Source organism: Aptenodytes forsteri, unplaced genomic scaffold, assembly GCF_000699145.1.
Source record: "Aptenodytes forsteri isolate BGI_AS27 unplaced genomic scaffold, ASM69914v1 Scaffold2, whole genome shotgun sequence".
In the NCBI taxonomy this organism is placed as follows: Eukaryota; Metazoa; Chordata; class Aves; order Sphenisciformes; family Spheniscidae; genus Aptenodytes; species Aptenodytes forsteri.
Genome location: NW_008795695.1, coordinates 14,144,783 through 14,167,041, shown reverse-complemented (window position 1 = coordinate 14,167,041; position 22,259 = coordinate 14,144,783). Strand labels below are relative to the sequence as shown.

Below are 22,259 nucleotides of genomic sequence, written 5' to 3'. Positions count from 1 at the left end.
GATGCTGAAAAAATACTGGAGATTGAAATACTAAGGCATACTAACGGCAAACAAACAAAACCTTTGAGTTGAGATAATTTCAAGCAAAAGTATTTCTAAATGTGTGCTGAGAAGGTCTTGCAGCTGCCTAGAAAACCTGTATCTAATCGTCTGTTCCTATGCAGCTTGCAAGTTTGTAGTAAGTAGGTAGGGATTTACCAGCATTCAGAAGAACCTGGGAAAAGACTAGCTTGTCACCCTCAGCCACTTCTCTGGGCTGCTATATTAAAAATACTGGGCGTTAATTCTGAAGTCACTGTGCAGTATCATTTTGTTTTGTACAAGTTATCCCTCCCAACTTCTGAAGGATAACTCAGAACTCGTAACTTCTATTCCTCATGCTGTGTCATTTTTCTCATCTCATTTGCCAGAGGAATGGGACTGATGAGGGATCCAGCGTCTCAGTTATGGGAGAAATAACAGTCAGTTAGGGCTCTTTCACCCTGTTTTCTTCTTTCCCAGCCTAGTCTTTGTTCTGCAAGGCCAAAAAGTTCCTCAATTAAATTTTATCTGGTATTACCAGCCAAAATAAATGTAGCTATTTTTCCTGGTTTCCTCATTCAGTCTTTCTTTCTGGATTAGGTTTTTACTTAGTGTTTTTCTTATTGCAGGCATTGTTCTAGCCTCTTCTTTCTGAATTCTCAGGGTCACCAGAAAAACAGCAATAAAACTGTATTACCAGACATCATAATTACACTGATGCTGTCTAACGTGTTTTCTGACAGTATTTTAGGTATTGTTTTTCTCTTCTCCCAAAGAGGATTGGGATCTATTTCATGTGTTTACCTGTCGAGCTCTGATTCTTGGAATCAGACACAGATCCATTCCCAGCTATCTTAATGATGTAATCAGAACTTTGTGAACTTTTTCTGAAAACAAGTAAGCTGAAAAACCTGATTCCAATCCTGGTAAACACTGTAGAAGGGAAGGTGGATCAAACAGGATCTAGTAAAGGGGGGGGGAAATAGAGGGGATTCAGTCATACGTGCAGTTAGCTTGAACTTTGTTTTTGGAAAGGAAAGAAGATAAAGTGATTATCATTCCAAATGACTGTTTTCATTATAGCTAAGGGATGAAAACCCATAGTGGTGGCAGAGAAGGGGAAATCTCTTTAAACCAGACTAGTGCTGATGGTGATATTTTCTGTGTTTTCTGTGCTGTTGTCAACTGCTGCAGGAAATTCATGCTTTTACGGCATCTTCCAGAAGTTTTCATATCACTGGAGGTATAGAAAGTTGCAACAGTTTTGCAGAATGCTGCGGACTTGCAATGTTCTAATGGTTTCAAAAAGCAGCTGGACAAATTCAGGGAAGAAAAATCCATTAAGAGCAATTAAATATGAAGACATTTTGTCTGGCTTTAGAAACCTCTGAACCACAAATCACTGGAGGTTGGGACAGTATTCTTGGGAGGGGAAGGCTTAAAATAATGATAGAAAAGTGAATGAAGTTACTCTTAGTAGTAACTTCCAACAGCAACATTTTAAAAGTTAAATGTTGCTGCTGACTTTTACGATAACCTGCCCCCTCCCTCCAGGATCACCTACTCGGAGTTATGTTTCTATTTAGTGACATAGTCTTTACCTTTTGGAGAGGAAGGATGATTTTCTGATTAAATGCAATCATTGGATGTTGTCTAGAGCAGAATTACTCTGTGGAGCTATAGAAGAATTTCAGTACACTTTATCCTATTCTCGCTCTCTTAAATCCATAAAAATATAATAACATAAATGAAGTCACCCATCTAGTTCATAATGGAACTTTATAACCCTGTCTTAGTTCTGTTTCTGATCTCAAAATCTAGGCAAACAGAGCCCTCTATCTGTCTGAAACTTGTAAATAAGTTCTGAAGAAAAGCTTGTCTTGAAGGCACTTTCACTTCACTCAGACCATATGTCTTTCAGAGGAATGTCAGCCTTTTTCTTTCCTGAACTTTCTTCCCTGTGCATTGATGTCAAACAAATTCCTTGGGCGTCTCTCCTCGGTCACGATGGCTGTAACACTGGCTTTTGTAGAAAGATAACATGCGGGTACTCCTTGCTGGTGAATTTTTCTGGCCTGGGCTTTGAGTAAAGAGAAAACTGAAGCAAACAGGTGATGAATGTCACTTCTGAGTTCAAGACAAACCCAGATGAGTGATGCCACAGGAAGGCAACTAGTCTTGAACTGAGAATGAATATTAAGTGCCGCCTTGGAAAAATAATACAAAATAAAAATGGCTCTAAAGGAACACAGTTGATATTTTGGAGTTTTTAAAATGCAACTGTTCAGTGGTTTTGCTAATTCTGGTATTTTACGTAGATGTGTAACTCCGAATTCACGTGGCATCTTTCCGTGTTCCCTGTTAACTAACCTCTCTAAACCTTGATTTTTCTCTTTTCCTGGGATTCTAGTTTTAGTTATATATTCTTAGTCTTACAGCCTGTACATACAAACTGGGAGATGTTGTGTGTGTCTTGAGATATTTTGGTGATTCAAGTTCAGGGAGCAAGTACCAGGGATAGGACTTTGCTTTGTTATTTGGCTGGAACACAGTGAATCACTGAGGTATTGGAGCACTGTCTTGAAGCACTGCTCCTTTCCATGGTAACTCATCTGTTCTGGCTGCGAAAAGAAAGTGGTCGACAGTTTTGTAATTATTGGGAAGAATGTGATCTGCCATGTCGACAAAGGATTACTTTGTGAGAAGTGGAACAAAGTTTCCCGTCTCTGTGCTGTGTCAGTCAAGTGAGAGACGAACAGCAGTTCATTGGTCTGGGTTATCAAACCGATCTAAATCCAGAAGCGTGCATCTTTTCCTGAGTCACTTTGGTAGACTTTGCTTTTAGAAACAGAGAATGAAGGGTGAGTGGCCATGTGTAAGAAAATGTAAGACATGGATCTCATAAAGCCAAGTTACTCAAAATTCTTGGTATAGAAACTCCCGCTTCATTTAAATGCAAGTAAATAAAGTAGGATATTCTATTTTATTTCTTTCACCCCATGCATATGGCACAGACAGCAGAGTTCTCAAAGGGGTTTAGGGAGGGCTGAAACAGGTTGTTAGCCTGAGGATTCTCTTTGTTTTACTGAAGAGGATCTGAAATTTAGGCCTGAAAAGTATTCATTGGAGGCCAGTCACACAGTGAAGGCACTAAACAGGTTTAAAAATGATTGAGAGGCATAGCTATCATTCTGTGAAATCTTAAGAGAAATTGAGAAGTTGAATATATCTACCAGTTGATACAGAATCAGATATTTAATTACCACGTTAAAAAATTAAATACAGCCTGGCCTTCCTAAAGCACATCTTAAAGTGGATGTGTTCATGCTTAAGAAAAGGATCAAATGTAATGTCAAAAACACGTTAAAGAGAGGGAAGTGTTCCACAAAACTTCTTACCTTAAATGCTTCTGCAGGGCATCAAGCCCAAATTAGACCTTCCAGAACATGAGTTCATATTCTCTCCTTTTCCCTGACATTGATCACGAAGAGACCTTTTTAGGCTCCCTGCCTGTCGTATTCCTTGTCTGTTAGAGCAGGTCTTCAATGGCTATTGTCTGTCTCCCAAGGAGTAATTTTTTTATTTATTTATTTTGGGAGTTCTTCCTGGCAGACCAGTACTTAAGTACCCTTAATTAATTCACATAATCTTTCCATGTTAGTATTCATTCTCCTGTACATTTGAGGAATAGGTTTCTTTGGTTAAAGCACTGCAAAGAGTATTGATAATTTCAAGGTAGGATATTGATGGCTGCCCATTTTGAGATCTGCTAGGTGACTGCAAGGCCATGATCACAGGTTTATGAAGTTGCCCACATCATTGTCTTCATGCCTTAGAACCATCTTTGTCTTTCTGTGGGTGTAATTTACTTCATTTTTGATATCTGCAATTAAAGAATGATCCTGTTTATGGAAATTCCATTGTAATAGATAACTGGACCTTAAGACAATGTGTAAGAAAGCTGTAAAGTCTTTTTTGAAAATGTTACTTTAAATAAGAAGGTAGAGAGATTCAGATTACACTGGAGAAGAATCATATATTCAGAAAAGACAGGAAATAGCATACAAGATATAAGCTTAACCAGTCCTTAATGTTCTCTGAAGTGATAGAAAATTGTTGTTAATCGTGTTGTGAGGGGGGAGAAACCACATCTTTGATCTAGGAAAATAAATCTAAATTGATGTACATTAGACACTGTCATATGGAAGAGTTGTAAATGTGGGGCTGGTTTTAAATATTTTAATGATTTTAATGGTCGGAAGTGAAGGTGAATATTGATATTCTAAAATAGGAGATAAATTTTGTATGTTGAATGGTAGAAATTTAGAAGTACAAAAAAAAGATTATGGAGAATTAAGATAGCAAGTGGAATTTCATATGGTATGTTGAGATTTTTATATGGAAGTATTTGAAACTATTTGTATCCACCATCTCATATATACATAGCTGATAGTGCTCAGGAAACTGACCTGAGCATCAGAAAAAGTAGAGAGTATGAAGAAAAAGTTAGAAGCCCCAAAAGTATTTAGTATAATGAAGAACAATATAGAAGCCTATACTGGAAAGCATGGTCTTATATAAAAGATAAGTATAGTTCAACCTGACATTTTGCTAGAATCTAGTCATCCTCCTCTCAAATGTAGAACAGCAAAATGAAATTTCAGATAAATGATAAAAGCATATCCAAGAACTGTTTGCAGAGGAGACAGACTGGAGTGAAGGTGAATCAACACATACCATGTATATGGGTTAGAAAGGGATTCTGCTGACTTCTAGTACAAGAGTAAGGAGGTGTCCACTCACACTGAGGAGCAGCAGTGTAAAATTAATTTGTGGAACTCAACTTAGCAAGGTATCTTTAAATAAGAGCTCCCTAGAGTTTGCAAAAGGTTGTCAAATTAACAGAGGAGGAGGAAATCCCCGTACTATGGCATTGGTTAATTGGTCCTTTTCTTCTGTCCTCTCTTCCCTCCTCCTTCAGGCTATCAGCTAACTGCATAAGCAACAGAGTTCAGGAATAAACTGCCCCAGAGGAAAAGATTTTGAAACTACCAACTTTGAGGGGTTTCTTATAACCTTTCCTTGTAAGATAAGGGTAATAGTCAGAACTGAGGAGAGACTGGATTTAAAAATGTTCAGGTTCCTGATTCAGGACAGTTGTGATGTTTCTATTTGCAGTTTTTCAGAGCTAATTTTTCAAAAGTTAAACTGTTGACAGAAGTAATTAAGTAACATCAGGTACAGCAGCAGTGATACAATGATAAGAAGAAGGGGGATTAGTGAGGGAAAGAAAGCTGAGCTCTGGAGTAGAGGAAGAAGGAGCTAAGTAGAGCAGTGCAGAATTAGCAGAGAAGAGATGGTGGAGAGTGAAAGAAGTGTCCTATCATTTGGCTTGTTTGTATTTTTTTCTTTGTTTGTTTTGCCTTTAGAAAATGTAGGCTCTTAAACTCACTAGTACATATATTCACGGAGTGGGCTGAAAATTTACTGATGTACAGTTTTCTGTTAAGAAATGATGATTTGATGGAATTGAAATACTCTGTGGGAATGGTTGGTGGGCTGCCCAGCTGCTTTGCTTTGCTCTTGGCTGCTGGCCATCTTGTCTGCTCCCCCAGCTGCCTGTCATGTGGGCCTGCTGCCGTGTCTGTTGTATCCTATTTTAAGTATTTGTACATTCTAACAAATAAAACAGCAAATCACCAATTAGAACACCAATTAGTGGTTACTACTAAACCAACTACAGTCTTAATTAGAAAATCATTTTCAGTAATAATTGATTGATATCTAACTAGCAACCATTAATCAATGATCTTGCATTTTGATATGTGAAACAAACCTTTAAAAAAATTAACACATTCTTATTTTAATATTTGATATATTTATAACAGTACATAAAATGTATACCCCAAAATATGCTATCCAGTAACATTTTTCCGTTTTCAGATGTTACTGACTAAAGTAAAAATTGAGTCAAGATTGAAGCGGATCAGTGAGATTTTTTTTCCTAAAGCTGATACTCAGAATTTTGTTCCAAATGTGGGATTTTGTTCAGTTTACAGAACAAACTGGTTTTATGCTAGAGCTAATGAAGCCTGGGTAATGATGGGCTAGTGTCTGTTGTCCTTTTGCACCTCCTGTCCTTTCTTCTCCCACTACTCTTTGTGAGCACACACGAGCTGGAATTCCTCTAGTTTTCCTACTGAAGCATCCTGAATGACATCTTGTTTCCTATGACATCTCTGAGCAGGAAAAGCACATGCTTGATTTAAATCTGTGCTAATGAGCTAAGTGTCTCTTTCCAAAGAGGAGAGAGTAATTAAACTCTTACCTGCTTTCTGAAAGTCAGCCTTGGTTCAGGGGCTCGTTTTTCTATCCAGCAGGTATTTTCACTGACATTCCTCAAGTTTTTCATCTTTGAGATGTCTTGCTTTCTATAAAATTCATTTGAAGGCAGCTATCAGGTTCAGGAGTTACTCAGCTGGAAAGAACAACATATAAGTAGCAACAGCATTCTTAGGGAACTTGGTTAAAAATTCAACTTAATTTTTTTTTCCATTAAGCAGAGTTCCAGATTCAACTTGGTTCTAGTTATTGCCCAGCGCAATGTGGCTCTACATTCGAGGGAACAACCATAGACAGTTTTGCCACTTAATTTTTGTGATTGTTTTCCTTTGGTTTTTTACTGGTTTGCTTGTGCATATTTGAATCGCTTTGTAGTCATTCATGCCTTAGTATATTCAGGTTGTCCACTCCCATTTTATGTGGAGTGCTTTAGGTAGTGCAGCTGTGTAATTAATGATATTAAGGCTTTTTTCCAACACAGCAGTGATTCTCCAGCAGTGAGAAACTGACAGGGAAATAATGGGGCTGCTTGTAAACTCAGTGGGATTCCTATCTTTGCTGGAAAGGGTTGGAAAAATGGTGAATCAAGAACGTAAAATTCCATACTAGTAGTTCCATTTCATAAAATGTTTTGAAGATGATGGGTATAAATAGTGATGATCACTTGCCATACAAGAGGGAATAAAACATTTCAATAAACTGTCATCTTCCAAAAAAAGATGTTTCAGTAATGTTTGTGTGTATACATGAACAGACATTAATTTCTGTACTTTGATTGAAAACATTTGTGAAGAGATCTTATAATTTCTGTTAGGTCGGCGTATCTAGCTGGAAAAAGAGAAAAGCCAAATCCTTTAATAGGTATGAAATAAGAGCAGTCGTTGTCAAAGAAAAATAGAGGTCAAGAAGAACTCCTCTGTGTTTAATTTGCTTATGCTAATCAATATTGGGGCCCCACCTCAAGGGTATGGACAAAATAAGGAAGTGCCTACAGGACAGCACTATGGGGGGAATCTCTCTTATGTTTGCTGGGAAGTCAGCAGAAATGGGTGCCTCTCTGAAGTGCTTGTACACAAATGGATGCAGCATGGGGAAAAAATCGCAGGAGTTAGAGGTCCACATGCAATTGCAGGGCTATGATCTCACTGGAATCACAGAGATGCAGTGCGATAGCTCAGGCAACTGGAATGCTGCAGTGGATGGGTACAGGGTCTTTAGGAAGGACAGGCTGGGAAGGTGAGGAGAGGGAGAAGCCCTTTACGAAAGAGCAGCTAGAATGCATGGAGCCCTGCTTTTGGACAGTTGAGAAGCCAGTTGAGAGATGATGGGTCAGGATTAGTGGATGACCAATGTGGGTGACGTGGTGGTGGTTGTCTGCTACAGACCACCTGGTCAAGAAGTAGTAGATGAGGCCTTCTTCTGACAACTGGAAGCAGCATTGCATTTGCAGACACTGGTCGTAATAGTGGGCTTAGCCATCCTGATACTGGCTGGCAGGGCAACTCGGTAGGCTACAAGCAAGGAGGCTTCTGAAGTATATTGATGACAAGTTCCTGACGCAATTGAGGGAGGAGCCAACAAGGGGAGATGGTCTGCTCATCTCATGCTTGCAAACGTGGAAGAACTGGTTGTGAGTGTGACGTGTACCCCAGGGGTTGATAGTGGGGCCAGTGTTTTTCAGCATCTTCAGTTAATGACCTGCGTTATGGGGTAGAGTGCACCTTCAGCAAGTTTGCAGAGAATACAAAGCTAGGAAGAGACCACATCGTTGTGCTGCTATTCAGAGGGACCTGAACAGCCTACAGGAGTCTCATGGAGTTCAACAAAGGGAGATGCCAAGTCCTGTATCTGTGGAGGAATAACACAATGCACCAGCACAGGCTGGAGGCTGACTGGCTGGAAAGCAGCTTTGCAGAAAAGGCCTTGGGGGTCCTGGTGGACAAGTTGACCAATAAGGCACCAATGTGCTGTTGCAGCAAAGGCAGCCAACAGCATCCTGGGCTGCATAAGGCAGAGGGCTGCATAAGGCATCACCATCAAGTTGAGGGAGGTGATGTTTCCTCTCTACTGAGCCCTGGTGAGACACATGTGGAGTGCTGGGTCCAGTGCTGGGCTCCCGAATAGAACAGAGACGGGGAGATACTGAAGCAAGTCCAGTAAAGGGCCATGAGGCTGATAAAGAGCTTGGAACATCTGTCATGCAAGGAGCGGAGGCTAAGAGAGCTGGGGTTGTTCAGCCTGGAGAAGAGAAGGCTCCAGGGCATCTTATCAGGATGTACAGATACCTGATGTGGGAAGTAATGAAGACAGAGCCAGACTTTTCTCAGTGGTGCCTAGTGAAAGAAGGAAAGGCAGCAGGCACAAATTGAAAACACAAAATTCCTTTTAAACACAGGGAAAGCTTTTGTTTTTAATTGTGAAGGTGATTGATCAGTGGAGGAGTTCCCCAGAGAGTTTGTGGCACCTCTGTCCTTGGAGGCAATCAAAACCCAACTGGACATAGTCCTGGGAAACCTGCTCTAGTTGACCCTTCCTTGAGCAGAAGGTTGGACTAGATGATCTCCAGAGAGATCAAGTTTTGAAATTATTAATGTGTCTTGAATTACTTACTGTATGCTGTTTTTGATAATTCACTAGTAGTCTTGTCTTGATGTACCCTGTCCTTCCCTGTGTGACAAGAAGCTTTTTTACAGATAATGCTGGAAAGCCGCTTGATGGACAGTGGTGGAACTAGACTCCCTCTTCAGCTTGTTTCAGCAGGTTTTGCCATGTATGGTTTAGTCCATGAGTGAAAATGGTGGGACAGTAGTATCTCAGAGAAGTTGAAAGAGTAGTGTTCATTCAGAGGGGAGCTATAGGGAATAGGGAAATGCAGCACTGGTGGGGAGTTGCAAAGGCTATGGACAATGTACTGTTTTTCCTAAAGAGGACATGAGATGGGAGCAGGATGGGGAGGAGAGCATAGTAATTTCAAAGATAGGTACCACTTACAAGCAAAAAAAGAAAAAAAAAAAAAACAACCAACTAATTTTTTTACTTTGGATGGTGTGGGATTTTTGTTTATTTGTTTTTTCTGCTTCACCTTCTTAAGAACTTTTCTGTGAAAGGAAAAAAAGGAAAGTTTTTAATGAATTAAGAAAGATATATTAGCCAATTTTCTTCTACAAGTAGTAGATGTATTTTGGCATTACTTACTCTCTGAAAAGATTAACTTCTTAAAGATAAGATGAAATTACTTTGTAGTTATTTACCAAGTTGTTACATTAATTAATCTATTATATATGCCAGAATATATTTGTCACAGGAATAATGACTTTTGTATATTAATTGCTTTCACATGGCTGCTGGGATGCAGGCACACATCCAGTAACAATTTTTTTTTATTTTTGTGATCATTGCTCAAGAAGCAGGGTCGTGCAAGCATGTTGTATATAGGTGTATTTTAAAGATCCTGTATAAACCTAATGATTTTTCAGGTACTATAAAATTTCTTGAAGACCTTGAAGAAGCCAAAACTAAATGATACTAATTTGTAATACACCCCTTACAGGGATCTTAGTATTTTTGCAGGTGTTGGGAATGTGTAGAACATGTAGATAGGTAGCCCTCTCTTTTTCATGTTTGTACAAATCTAAACAAATTTTATTTGAACCCTTCCCTCTTTCTCCCAAACACTTACAGTCTTTGTGACTGGAACTGCTAGAGCTTGTCAGCTCCCAAAGGCATATGGCTGTTTATGTACAAGAGCCTGAGTGGAATTTTTTATGCGGTACATATTCTCCAGGGAACTGTTATTATATATTGAGTAGTGTCAGGAGGAAGTATTAGGCACCATAGTGTCAAAACTTCATCTTTCATTTTTTCAGTAAAGAAATAAACATTCACACATTTGAACACAAAAACTGTTCTTTCGCTTCGAACAGACGGCTGAGAGACCCTGTGACCACAGGATGCGACCTAAACTGTAAAACCTTGTTTTCCTAGTTAGGTTTTCTGAAGAGCAGTGGCCCCCTGCCCATGTGCGCCTTCTGCAGCCTGGTGTGATGTGGGCTGGACTGCAGGTTCCACTGGAACTTGGGCAGCTGTGGAAGGGGCTGCTGGAAGCAATTTTAATATGTCATCAAAGACTTTGATTCCTGGTGATAATAAGCAAATGAAAAACAGTCACTGGTCTCATAAGGGTGCTGAACTTTGTCTTTTTTTCCATAGTTTTCCTTCAGACTTCTACCAACCAACTGCATGGGGACTTTGTTTCTCCTGGTTTTTTTTTTATTTTGTAGTATGGTGGGATACACTCTGATTTCTGTCTAAACATTACCAGCTTTTTAATGAAATAAAGGGATTATTTTACCTACGTTTGGCCCTGCCCCTTAGAGTCATAAAGAAGAAACGGTGTATTTGCCTATGTGTCTCACTGGTTAAGGACCTGCATGGAGAAGAATGACAGGCAGGCTGTGATGTTATTTCGTGTTTTTATCCATCTTGTACTGACCCATAGAAGTTGATTTCTCTCAAGTCAAACATTTATATGTGGCTTAGGAGGTAATAAAGTATTGCTTTTTTTTTTTTTTTAAATGTAGGTTGCATGTTTAAATCTTTTATCTACGATTTTACTCTTTGTGTTTGAAAAGTCATTGTAGGTTTGATATGTATTTTGTTGGTAGCAGTGTAGGCTTAAAGAGCTTTTACTTACTTTGCTTACATTCCACTCTTTCACTTGTGCTAATGCAGTTGTTTATGGGGGGGCTACACAGTGAACTTGGCTGGGAAACTGATCCAGTTAAAAATAATCCTTTTTTATCTGGATATTAATAACTCAGATCAGTTCTGGCATCCAGTTGGCTGTAGTACTCTACAAATGATTGTATCAGCAAAAATGAGAGGCAGCATTAGGGAATGTTTCTGAATCAGCAATGCTATGTAACTATGGCAAAAACTGTTCCTTTTCATTTTTAAGTTGGAAGGTCCTGACTGGATGCTGCCCTGAGGCTGCTTTGACTCTTTTATGTCTTTTTCTACTCTCTGACTTTCTAGAAGTGCCTGCCAAACAGATTTTCATTTGCAAGCATAGCTCTTTCTCTGTATATTCTTGTGTTTATAAAATACAAAGTTGGAGTCGATAACAGGGTCTCAACTGCTTGTGGCAGATAAGCGTGTTACTGGTGAACAATATCTGGACCCAGATGTGGTAGCTATACATTTCTAGAGTCAGTCTAAGATGGCCGTTTGTAAGTCTGAATGTGAGTATGGCCACTTGTTACATAGGACAGGTGCTTTTTTCTGACCCTGTGTTTATAAAGTGTAACTGTGATGGTCTGGCTGATGTCTTTCTGCTGGAAGCACTGGCTGCGTGCTTGTAGATGGAGAAAAAGGCTTTGTTGTGAACTTGGCCTGAAATAGCTACAGAACAGAGCACATGAAATGTTGGGGATCTGTTTCCATCTGCTGCTTTAGAGAAACTATAAACCAGTTATTTGGGTTAATACAGGAGGTCTGTGAGATGGATGGACTTTTCCTCATTGGTTAATTTACTTTTTTCTTGATTGCTTAAAACAAACAAGCCCAAAAAGGCTTCAACATGCTTATTACGTTACATTACAGTTACATAAAAAGGTACATAGAGATATAGTTTTGCCTTCTGAGTTACCTATCGATAAAATACTGTCTTACACATTTTGTAAAATATAATTGAAATGTTGCTCAGCATTAAATAGTGCATGTAAGTAGCAGAACACACAATATAAACTTGACAATCTTCTTAAATTGCATAAGCGTGTAAAATGGAAAGAGGTATTTGAGCCATCTAGTGGTTGGTATGAAACATTTTAACATTTTTTTATAGTTTGTAGAAAATGTAAACTAGTTAGTGGTTGGTATGAAACATTTTAACATTTTTTTATAGTTTGTAGAAAATATAGCATCGGCTTGGAAATAGCATTTCTAATTTGTCTGCTTTTTAATAGCATGGCTGGGGTGAAAAAAACGCTGTGTAATGAAAAAACCCAGACATTCAACTTCAAATTTGAGGTACAGTCTGCTTTGATTTGCAGCTTTTTTTTTTCAATTTACTGTAGATTTTAGTGAAGAGAGAGATCTGATAACATAAAAATTACATTAGAAGTTAGTAGCCAACGAATGAGTTTTGTTAGCATGAGATCTTCAGAAATTGTGAGGGTTGTTAAGAAGTTCAAGGAAAGGATTGTAATAAGATAATTCTGTTTTCTACTTCTTACTGAAAAATGTTTCGAGGGAAAAAAGTGGGCTTGTATTCTACCTCACAAGCTATTTATAGCAGGATTTTGAATAGCAGGGATTAAATTTAAAAAGTAATCTTTACTGGAAAACATGGGATGGATTTTTTTTTTTTTTTTGTAATAAACTTGTCCAAATAAAAGTAACAGAGGCAACTGAAAACAGATTTCTTAAGATGGGGTCTGTTCCTGGTAAACAGAGTCATGGAATCTTATGATGTTAAGAAAAAGGACATTTTGTAGATGACAATTTCGTGTAATGATCCCGCTTGGTCCTGATAGGCATTAAGCTGTTCTAGCTGTTCCAACAGGAACTTGGCCGCACATTGAACTTGATGGTATTCTGCAATACAGGCAGAAAAGTTAGTTGCTAAAGTAATGAACTTTATGTGCATCTTGCCTTGAATTATTTGTGGGAAAATACTGTGTACATTGAAACACTGTAGTACCTTCCAGTCCTTGTGAAAGTCCCATCCAGGTTCAAACACAGATTAAAAGAGATTTTCTAATCTTTATTAAGACAAATCTAATAAACAATCAACAATCAACCGTACTAACGGTGTTACATACGGTTAGAGCTATAGTATTTCAGAACAGATAAATATGATCTATACTGACATTTCAGAATTTGCACCTTTACTTTTGAAGTGAAGTATTACGGAGTCTTAAATCTTGCCCTGTTTTTTATTGAGAAGACACTGGTAGCTTAACAGATTTTTAAGGTCAATCTCAAATGCTTTGTAAGGCCAAATGGGAATGAGAGAAAAATGAGAAAACCAGTCACAGAACAAAGGACAGAACAGTAATGGTTGATTTGTATTTTACTGGGGCAGGGACAACCTGAAAGCTTCATGTGAATTTGATGTATTAATTACATTTGGACAAATCATCTGCATCTTGGTCCTGTTGTGCCTTGAAAGTAGATTATTATTAACCCTTAGGATCAAAATATCAGCTAGATTAATCTTCTGAATCTGTAACTCATTTGGACTGGGAATTCTAATAGGTTTCAGAAGAGGAAATTAAATTCTTTGAAGACTGAAGAGGTTTTAGTTGTCTGGCGTATTTTTGCTTCAATTTTGCAGTATGGTGATGAAGGATTTTTGTTACTACTATTATTCTCAATCTTCACGATTATCTAGTCTTGATTGCAGTTGGTGGATCTCTGAGGTAACACTGGACAGTTTTGTTAAGTTCTGTTCTACAAATGAGCCTGACCTGAACACGATAAAGGTCACTAGGCGTGTGCTGTATTTTGCAGGCTTCCATGTTGCACACGTGAAAATCTATCTTCTTAATTTAAAATGACTTTTAAATCAAGGCATTATGTATGCTCCGTTTTTGAGCTTGCCTTCTTTCCTAGTCTGTTGTTGCCAGAGCACGCTTCGAAAGCAGGAGATACATGGGGTACGGAATTGGAGATCTTTTATCTTTATGATGTCCATGTTGTGGTTTTGTTCAGTTAAACAGGAACGTGGTTTTATGGTAGTATTAAAGTGTCATCTTTTATTGTTTATGTACTTCCCCCTCCATGCCCCCTGTTAACATCTTCCAGTGTTCTGATTGCTGTAGTATGTGGTCATACCACAGTATTTTCTTGGAAGCTGTCCATTGCTGAAGCTATGATCCAACTGTATTCATGAAAGGATCTTTGGCATTTCCCCTGGTTTTGATTTGCATTTAGAAAATGCAAATGAGGTATAATGAAATGGTAATACTGGGCCCTGTTTCTGATGAATGCTGCTCTTTGAATTGTGTTCTGGTTACCAGTTATTTTCTAGGAGAAATTTGGTTATACCTTTTATATTTGGATTGGGTTTAAGGCATAACTAGGATTCCTTTCATGGAATTCCATAGAAATTTGACTTGTTGAAGAAGTGCATGCAAGTGGAAGAGGGATTATCTTGAACTACAATCTTCGACAATGGAAATTCCACCTCTTGTCCATGTGTCAGAGCTTTGTGTTCTTTGGGATGTATTCCTGGTCTCTCAAAACCAGAATTATACGTAAGAAAAGCCTAAAAATGGATTATAAGCAGCATGTACCTGTTCTCTCCTGTAAATAATAGAATAGCCCTGCTAAATGGAAAACAACTATGCTGTGGCATCACTTTTAAAAAGAAAAAGCAATTTGTTTATTTTTCCTAATTTAGGAGATATATAATAATTATTTGTAGAATTGGATAGTTAAACATTCATTAAACCTCCTTAGCAGTGTCACTTTAGAAGCAAATCATACTTTTCTGTGAAAAGAAAATGGGGGGAAATGGATTTCCAGAAGAATGGTTCTTTTTTCTTTTTTCTTCCCTTCTGCAAAGTAGGGAAATAGAAAATAGAAATTTGATTAACGATGAAGAAATATGATTGTTTTAGGAACAGATAAATATGATCTATACTGACATTTCAGAATTTGCACCTTTACTTTTGAAGTGAAGTATTACGGAGTCTTAAATCTTGCCCTGTTTTTTATTGAGAAGACACTGGTAGCTTAACAGATTTTTAAGGTCAATCTCAAATGCTTTGTAAGGCCAAATGGGAATGAGAGAAAAATGAGAAAACCAGTCACAGAACAAAGGACAGAACAGTAATGGTTGATTTGTATTTTACTGGGGCAGGGACAACCTGAAAGCTTCATGTGAATTTGATGTATTAATTACATTTGGACAAATCATCTGCATCTTGGTCCTGTTGTGCCTTGAAAGTTGATTATTATTAACCCTTAGGATCAAAATATCAGCTAGATTAATCTTCTGAATCTGTAACTCATTTGGACTGGGAATTCTAATAGGTTTCAGAAGAGGAAATTAAATTCTTTGAAGACCGAAGAGGTTTTAGTTGTCTGGCGTATTTTTGCTTCAATTTTGCAGTATGGTGATGAAGGATTTTTGTTACTACTATTATTCTCAATCTTCACGATTATCTAGTCTTGATTGCAGTTGGTGGATCTCTGAGGTAACACTGGACAGTTTTGTTAAGTTCTGTTCTACAAATGAGCCTGACCTGAACACGATAAAGGTCACTAGGCGTGTGCTGTATTTTGCAGGCTTCCATGTTGCACACGTGAAAATCTGTCTTCTTAATTTAAAATGACTTTTAAATCAAGGCATTATGTATGCTCCGTTTTTGAGCTTGCCTTCTTTCCTAGTCTGTTGTTGCCAGAGCACGCTTCGAAAGCAGGAGATACATGGGGTACGGAATTGGAGATCTTTTATCTTTATGATGTCCATGTTGTGGTTTTGTTCAGTTAAACAGGAACGTGGTTTTATGGTAGTATTAAAGTGTCATCTTTTATTGTTTATGTACTTCCCCCTCCATGCCCCCTGTTAACATCTTCCAGTGTTCTGATTGCTGTAGTATGTGGTCATACCACAGTATTTTCTTGGAAGCTGTCCATTGCTGAAGCTATGATCCAACTGTATTCATGAAAGGATCTTTGGCATTTCCCCTGGTTTTGATTTGCATTTAGAAAATGCAAATGAGGTATAATGAAATGGTAATACTGGGCCCTGTTTCTGATGAATGCTGCTCTTTGAATTGTGTTCTGGTTACCAGTTATTTTCTAGGAGAAATTTGGTTATACCTTTTATATTTGGATTGGGTTTAAGGCATAACTAGGATTCCTTTCATGGAATTCCATAGAAATTTGACTTGTTGAAGAAGTGCATGCAAGTGGAAGAGGGATTATCTTGAACTACAATCTTCGACAATGGAAATTCCACCTCTTGTCCATGTGTCAGAGCTTTGTGTTCTTTGGGATGTATTCCTGGTCTCTCAAAACCAGAATTATACGTAAGAAAAGCCTAAAAATGGATTATAAGCAGCATGTACCTGTTCTCTCCTGTAAATAATAGAATAGCCCTGCTAAATGGAAAACAACTATGCTGTGGCATCACTTTTAAAAAGAAAAAGCAATTTGTTTATTTTTCCTAATTTAGGAGATATATAATAATTATTTGTAGAATTGGATAGTTAAACATTCATTAAACCTCCTTAGCAGTGTCACTTTAGAAGCAAATCATACTTTTCTGTGAAAAGAAAATGGGGGGAAATGGATTTCCAGAAGAATGGTTCTTTTTTCTTTTTTCTTCCCTTCTGCAAAGTAGGGAAATAGAAAATAGAAATTTGATTAACGATGAAGAAATATGATTGTTTTAGGTTTGAAGCCAATGGTCTGTATTTTTGGTATTCAGAAAAGTGAAATTTTCTTATGCATATTTTCAGATTCATATAATTAATGTTCTACTTTAGACACTGAAATTAGAGTGTGTAGCTTTGTTTACTTTTATGTGAGTATAAATTATTATGACTATGAAATGGTGTTCGGTCATAAAACATTTTTTTATTATATTAAATTGCCAAAGACCTCTACTCCGTCATTTCCTTCCCTGCTGTTGTACAAGTAGAACAAAGCACATCAGTTTCTCTGATGTAAAAGTACTTGAATATTATTGTTGTTACTATTCCTCCAAAAATATTTCACGGAAATCACTTTTTTTTTTTCTTTCTTTAAATGTCTACCTATCTTTTCCTTATTTTTGGTTCTTCCTGTTCAAGGTGAAATTTAAATATGCTTATCTTATAATGGAAATAGAATGTCAAAGGATGAATAAAATACTGGAAACTCAGTCTTACAGCATATGCTTGTCTTATCTGGGTTTTAAACATTGTTTCTTTCCTTTACAGAATGCTGCCTTTTTATATGGCCTTGGTTTGGTCTACTTCCATTACAATGCCTTTCAATGGTAAGTTGGAGTAAACTAACAGTATCAGTATTGTGCGGTGTTTTATTGATAGGTGAATATTTCAACTTCAGTTCAGTGTGAGTGTATGATAGTTTGATTTTTTTTTTTTAAATTATTATTATAGATGTTTGAAGACATACTGTCCTGGGTCACATATCTGACTTACTGTAACATACCTGTGGCCACCACAGCAGTTGCTTGAAAAGGAAAGCACTTACAGGAGAAGAATTTTAGCTCCCTATAATATGATTCAGCAAGGGGGATGGAGCAGTATGACTCGACAGCTTTTTGTGAATTGTTGTTATCGGTAGTCTGTAGCCTGTGTTTGTTTGAAAGCCTGTTTACAAAAAACTTCTCTTGGAAAAGAAGTGGCAAAGTGGGCTTGTTTTCATTTAGCTTGGTATTCAGTAAGTTTTACATAGCTGTATAATGTGAAAGTTTGGGATGTGAGAAGCAGGACACCCAGACTTGGATTGGAACGTTTAAAACTGATGTAAAAACTTTCTGGTTTTCTAACTGGGTATGGAATATCCCTTGGGCCAGTTTGGGTCAGCTGTCCTGGCTGTGCCCCCTCCCAGCTTCTTGTGCACCTCCAGCCTTTTAGTCGGCAGAGCATGGGAAGCTGGAAAGTCCTTGACTGGTGTAAGCACTACTTAGCAACAGCTAAAACATCGGTGTGTTATCACATTATTCTCATCCTAAATCCAAAACACAGCACTATGCCAGCTACTAGGAAGAAAATTAACTTTGTCCCAGCCGAAACCAGGACACATTGGAAAAAAGTGAGAAAGGTGCAGTGTTTAGGTCAGTGCTTTTTCACGCTCAATATGGAAACTTAATAAAATAAGTGTGACTTTACTACTTGATTGATTACTAAAAAGTTTTATCATCTTACTGGACTAATCATGACTGCAGTTAAGGAGGCAGTACGTGACTACAGACTGATGGTTTGGAACAGTAAAGTGGGAAACGAACAAAACTTACCAACACCTGTGAGATGACCTTAGTGCCAATCACATTGGACCATTTACTTGAGCTGAAGGAGTCTGGTCTGTCTCTTGCTCTCTCTGGCTGTCATTCTTTTTAATCTTTTTCTAGGAAATGAAGTTTCGCTCTTCTCACAGTCATCCTGAAATAGTAAAGCAGCTGTTTAAACTGCTTTTAAAGTACTCAGGTCTACAGTGGAATGTAAACTTTTTTTCAGTAGTCTCGTGTGCCAGCCTTCAATATTGCACGTCTTACTCATCTGCCCAAGAAACTATTGTTTTATGGTGGTTGCTGTTTGCCTATGAGAGTGGGAGAGTCCTGTGCTGTCAAGGTCCATTCTTTGCCCTTCTTTGCTTCCTCTATCAATACATATATATTTTTTCAGGGGCAAGCTGTTAGTAACACAGTAAGATTTGTCTTTGAGGAGGTGGTTATTTTTTTTTTCCAGCAGGACCAGATCCTTCAGATGGTTCTCAAGCTGTTTGTGTCAGTGGTTGGTATATCCAAAGAAGTGGGCTCTTCCACACAAATAGTTGTCGAGTAGGTAGTGGGGTGTGTAAGAATGCAAACCGCCTAGTGGGGACCTCCTTCACTTGTATGGGAACACTCCACCCGTCATGCAGACAGCAACCACTGGACTACTCCATCAAATGTGATGTCTGCTCTGCATGCCTCCAGGCGTATCAGTATTTTGTGCCATTGTGGAGGGTGCACAGCATTTGATGAAATAGTCCAGCGGTTGCGGTTTGCATGAAAGGCTCTGAGGTTCACCCAACTGACAGTGACGTTGCATTGGTAATTGGCAGTCTGTGGAGTTCCTGCTTTGGAAACACCTGCAATGGAAAGTCCAGGAGGGATATAATTTGAGAGTAGAAAAACAGCTTGCTTGTGATCTTCAAGGTGCACATCTGTATTGGTGCTTCTTTCCCTGTTCTGTCAAGAGTCCTTTCAGCTGGTCTGGTGTTTGTAGTTATCTTGATAAGGAGAGCAGAATTTAAACACACACTGTGTAGATACTGCTTTGTCAAGTATTTCTCAGGTTTCAGGTGGCTGGGTCTATATATGTATTTTTTAGGTACATAAAATGGGAATGTATATGTAGACTACACATACTAATTGTAGTTAACCATTAACAAAGCGGAAATGAAGTTTCTCTTTTGTCATCTTATCTTTCTGTGATTGTGTATCAAACATACTTCTTGGATTGATGAAAACGCATAATATCTGCTAATGCTGGAAAAAAATCAGTACTCTCAGCTGCTGTTCTAGAGAAATGTTTAAAGACTTCACTGCTCAAAATGTTTCACCATTCAACTGTCACAGCCCGATGGACAGAGGAGTTGTACCTAAAGACTGCAAAAGTATTTCGTAAAATTGCAGTTTCCTGACTACTGCTGTGTACAGACATTTTGTTTGTGTTCAAACTATGATTATGAGTTTCAAATAGAAATTTGTCCATCAAAATGTCCTCATGTCATTTTCATTAGTGAGGCTATGAAATGACATGAGACTTAGAATAGGTGGTCAGAAAATTGAAAGAGGATAAAGAATAAGAAAAAAAAGTTTCACTCCAGCTGCATCAAGTATTTTTCCTGATACATTAGAGTAATGTTGTGTTCTTTTATTTTGTAGGCTCATTCTGATTTTCATGTTTTTTGTTTGAAACGTACAGGTGTTAACTTCTGAATAGTTAAATCGATGCTATTTTATTATATTCTTTCGCCTAGTTCAAAGCTGATTTTATTCACAGTCTATCCAAGTAAAACCTTCCAATAGAAGTCTTATGAGAGTTCAGTAAATGTTTAATACAATCTTGTATTAATTATTATTCAGCTGCTTTCTTCACTTTCATAATGGTAGGCGTTGTTGTATAGATGAGTGGGTGGAAAGATAGCTACAGTATTGAGTTTGGAAATCTTGATTTGGAGATGATAGATTAACGTCATTTTTATTTTTCCTGAATTACTGTAGCAGTGCTGTGCAAAATGTAAGCCCAGAGGTGCTTTTCATCCTCCATAGTGTCTGTTTTCCAGTCCTGCTTTCCCATTTTGTCGAGTGTTAGATAGCCTTTCCTGCCTGTTAGTGGAAACACTCCCATTCTTGGAGAAAACTCTTAATTATTTTAAATAAATTCTAGTAGACTCAACCAAAGTTGTTTCTTACCAGGCAGTTGGTCAGTATCTTCAGAGAATAAACCAAAAGTTGTCTCTTGCTGAATTTGGACTACTCTCATTTATTTCTGTAGTATGAGAGATCCGAGCCCTTCATTCGATGATTTATCCTTTGGACTAACGTATGTTTAGTCTGCTGAAGGATTAAAATGAAAAGCTCTGTGCATGAAGGCCAGTTAATTAGTGGTAGAGACTAACAACCTACTTGAGGAAGGCTGTGTGCCATCATCTCTGAAGGAAGCTGTTAGCCTCTTAAGCCAAGTCCTGCTTCATATGTGACAGATCATCAAGCTATTAGCTTATATCTGCTCTTCCGGTTTTGATCATACCATAAGAGAGCTTTGAGGGAAAACGTCTAAGTAACTTGGATGCCTTGGATCCTCTAGACCCGCACCTTTCTGGGTGTAGGCTGGGGCAGAGGACAGAAATGGGATTAGTGATGGTTCAGAGCAAACAACGATCTCTACAAGGATCGAGTGACTGTTGCTGTGTCCGGAAGGCCCAACTCAGGCAAACAGATGGGCCAGGAAGGACTGCAGTTATCAACATTGGGCCACGTTCTCTCTCATTTCCCTTTACTACTACAACATCTGCCCCTACTTTCCACTTCTTTTCGTGACCACTTCTTTCTGTGTTGTACCAACCTGTACCAAGCCCCGATGGCATCTGCGTTGGATGTTACTGAGCACTTACAACTGAAATGAATGTCAGTGATGTTGCAGATGTTTTGCTATTGATGTAGTAAGGGACTGAGTTTGGAGCTCTGGGCGTGGCACTGGGAAACAGGCAGCCCCAAAATAAAACTAACGTTTTTACTGTAGTCCATGTTCTTGATGTGTCCTGTAATCTTGAGTGCATTGCTATTTTGTTTAAAGGTTTCCTGCAGGCAAAATTAGATCAATATTAATTCAGCTATGGTGTAGAATTGTTTGTCTGTCTGTAAGAGTTAATAAGTAAATGTCTTTTCAGAGTTTGAGTGTTTTATTCTATGAAAATTCTACTATTTAAAAGCAGGCTATAGTTACCGAGTTAGACATGAGCACGTACCACTGGTAGAAATTGTTGAAAATGCTGCCTTTCAGATCACTTTATTTGTGAAATTTTGATGTCCTTTTTCACAGAAGTAGTGGAAGTAATTTGTATTTGTTATTATCGGTGATTGTCATCCTGGAAAAACTACAAATTGCATAATCAATATAGAATTAACACTAGAGTTAAGTAAGATGCAGGCCAATATTTTGAATGGAGAAGATAAAATATCCGATTTTTAGTTAGAAAAGCTGCTTTGGGGAATATTTGGTGTATTCTTACAACATTTTCCCCTTAATTTACTGATGTAATTATGCTTCATTATAAGTTTAAATTTATGTTACCTTTCAGAATTCTCTTTCAGTTTTTATTATGGCATCCAAGGATACAGAATTTAAAATGCAAGCAAGACACTCACCCAGGAGTTCCCTAGCATTTTGAGTGCATATGGATTCATTCTTAAATGTAAATCCATCATGCATTAGAAACTGAAAGAAAATTTCAAAGTGGAGAGTCTTTCACCAAACTCTCTACCAGTGTGTCCATTCCATTGCCAAATCAATGCAATGGATGGGAGCAATCAGTGCTCCCTGACTATACTCCTTTGAATTTTTTAACCTTTCAAGGAAATGATGCTTTTAAGGCAGAGATGCTTTTCCTCCCAAAACCGTCAGTTTAGGAGTGATCAAATACAACTGAAACGTACAGCTAGAATA

General features: G+C 38.0%; 1 protein-coding gene across 4 annotated transcripts in view; it reads left to right on the top strand.

The window, feature by feature from the left end:
- The first annotated feature begins 17,300 nt into the window (after positions 1 to 17,300).
- The window catches only part of KDM6A (lysine demethylase 6A), an 82,505-nt gene continuing 77,546 nt past the window's right edge, over positions 17,301 to 22,259 (top strand). For all 4 annotated transcript variants that reach the window (XM_009283024.2, XM_009283023.2, XM_009283022.2 and 1 more), the window contains exon 1: positions 17,301 to 17,356. The gene's annotated coding sequence lies outside the window, so the exon portion shown is untranslated. The remainder of the gene's footprint in view (positions 17,357 to 22,259) is intronic.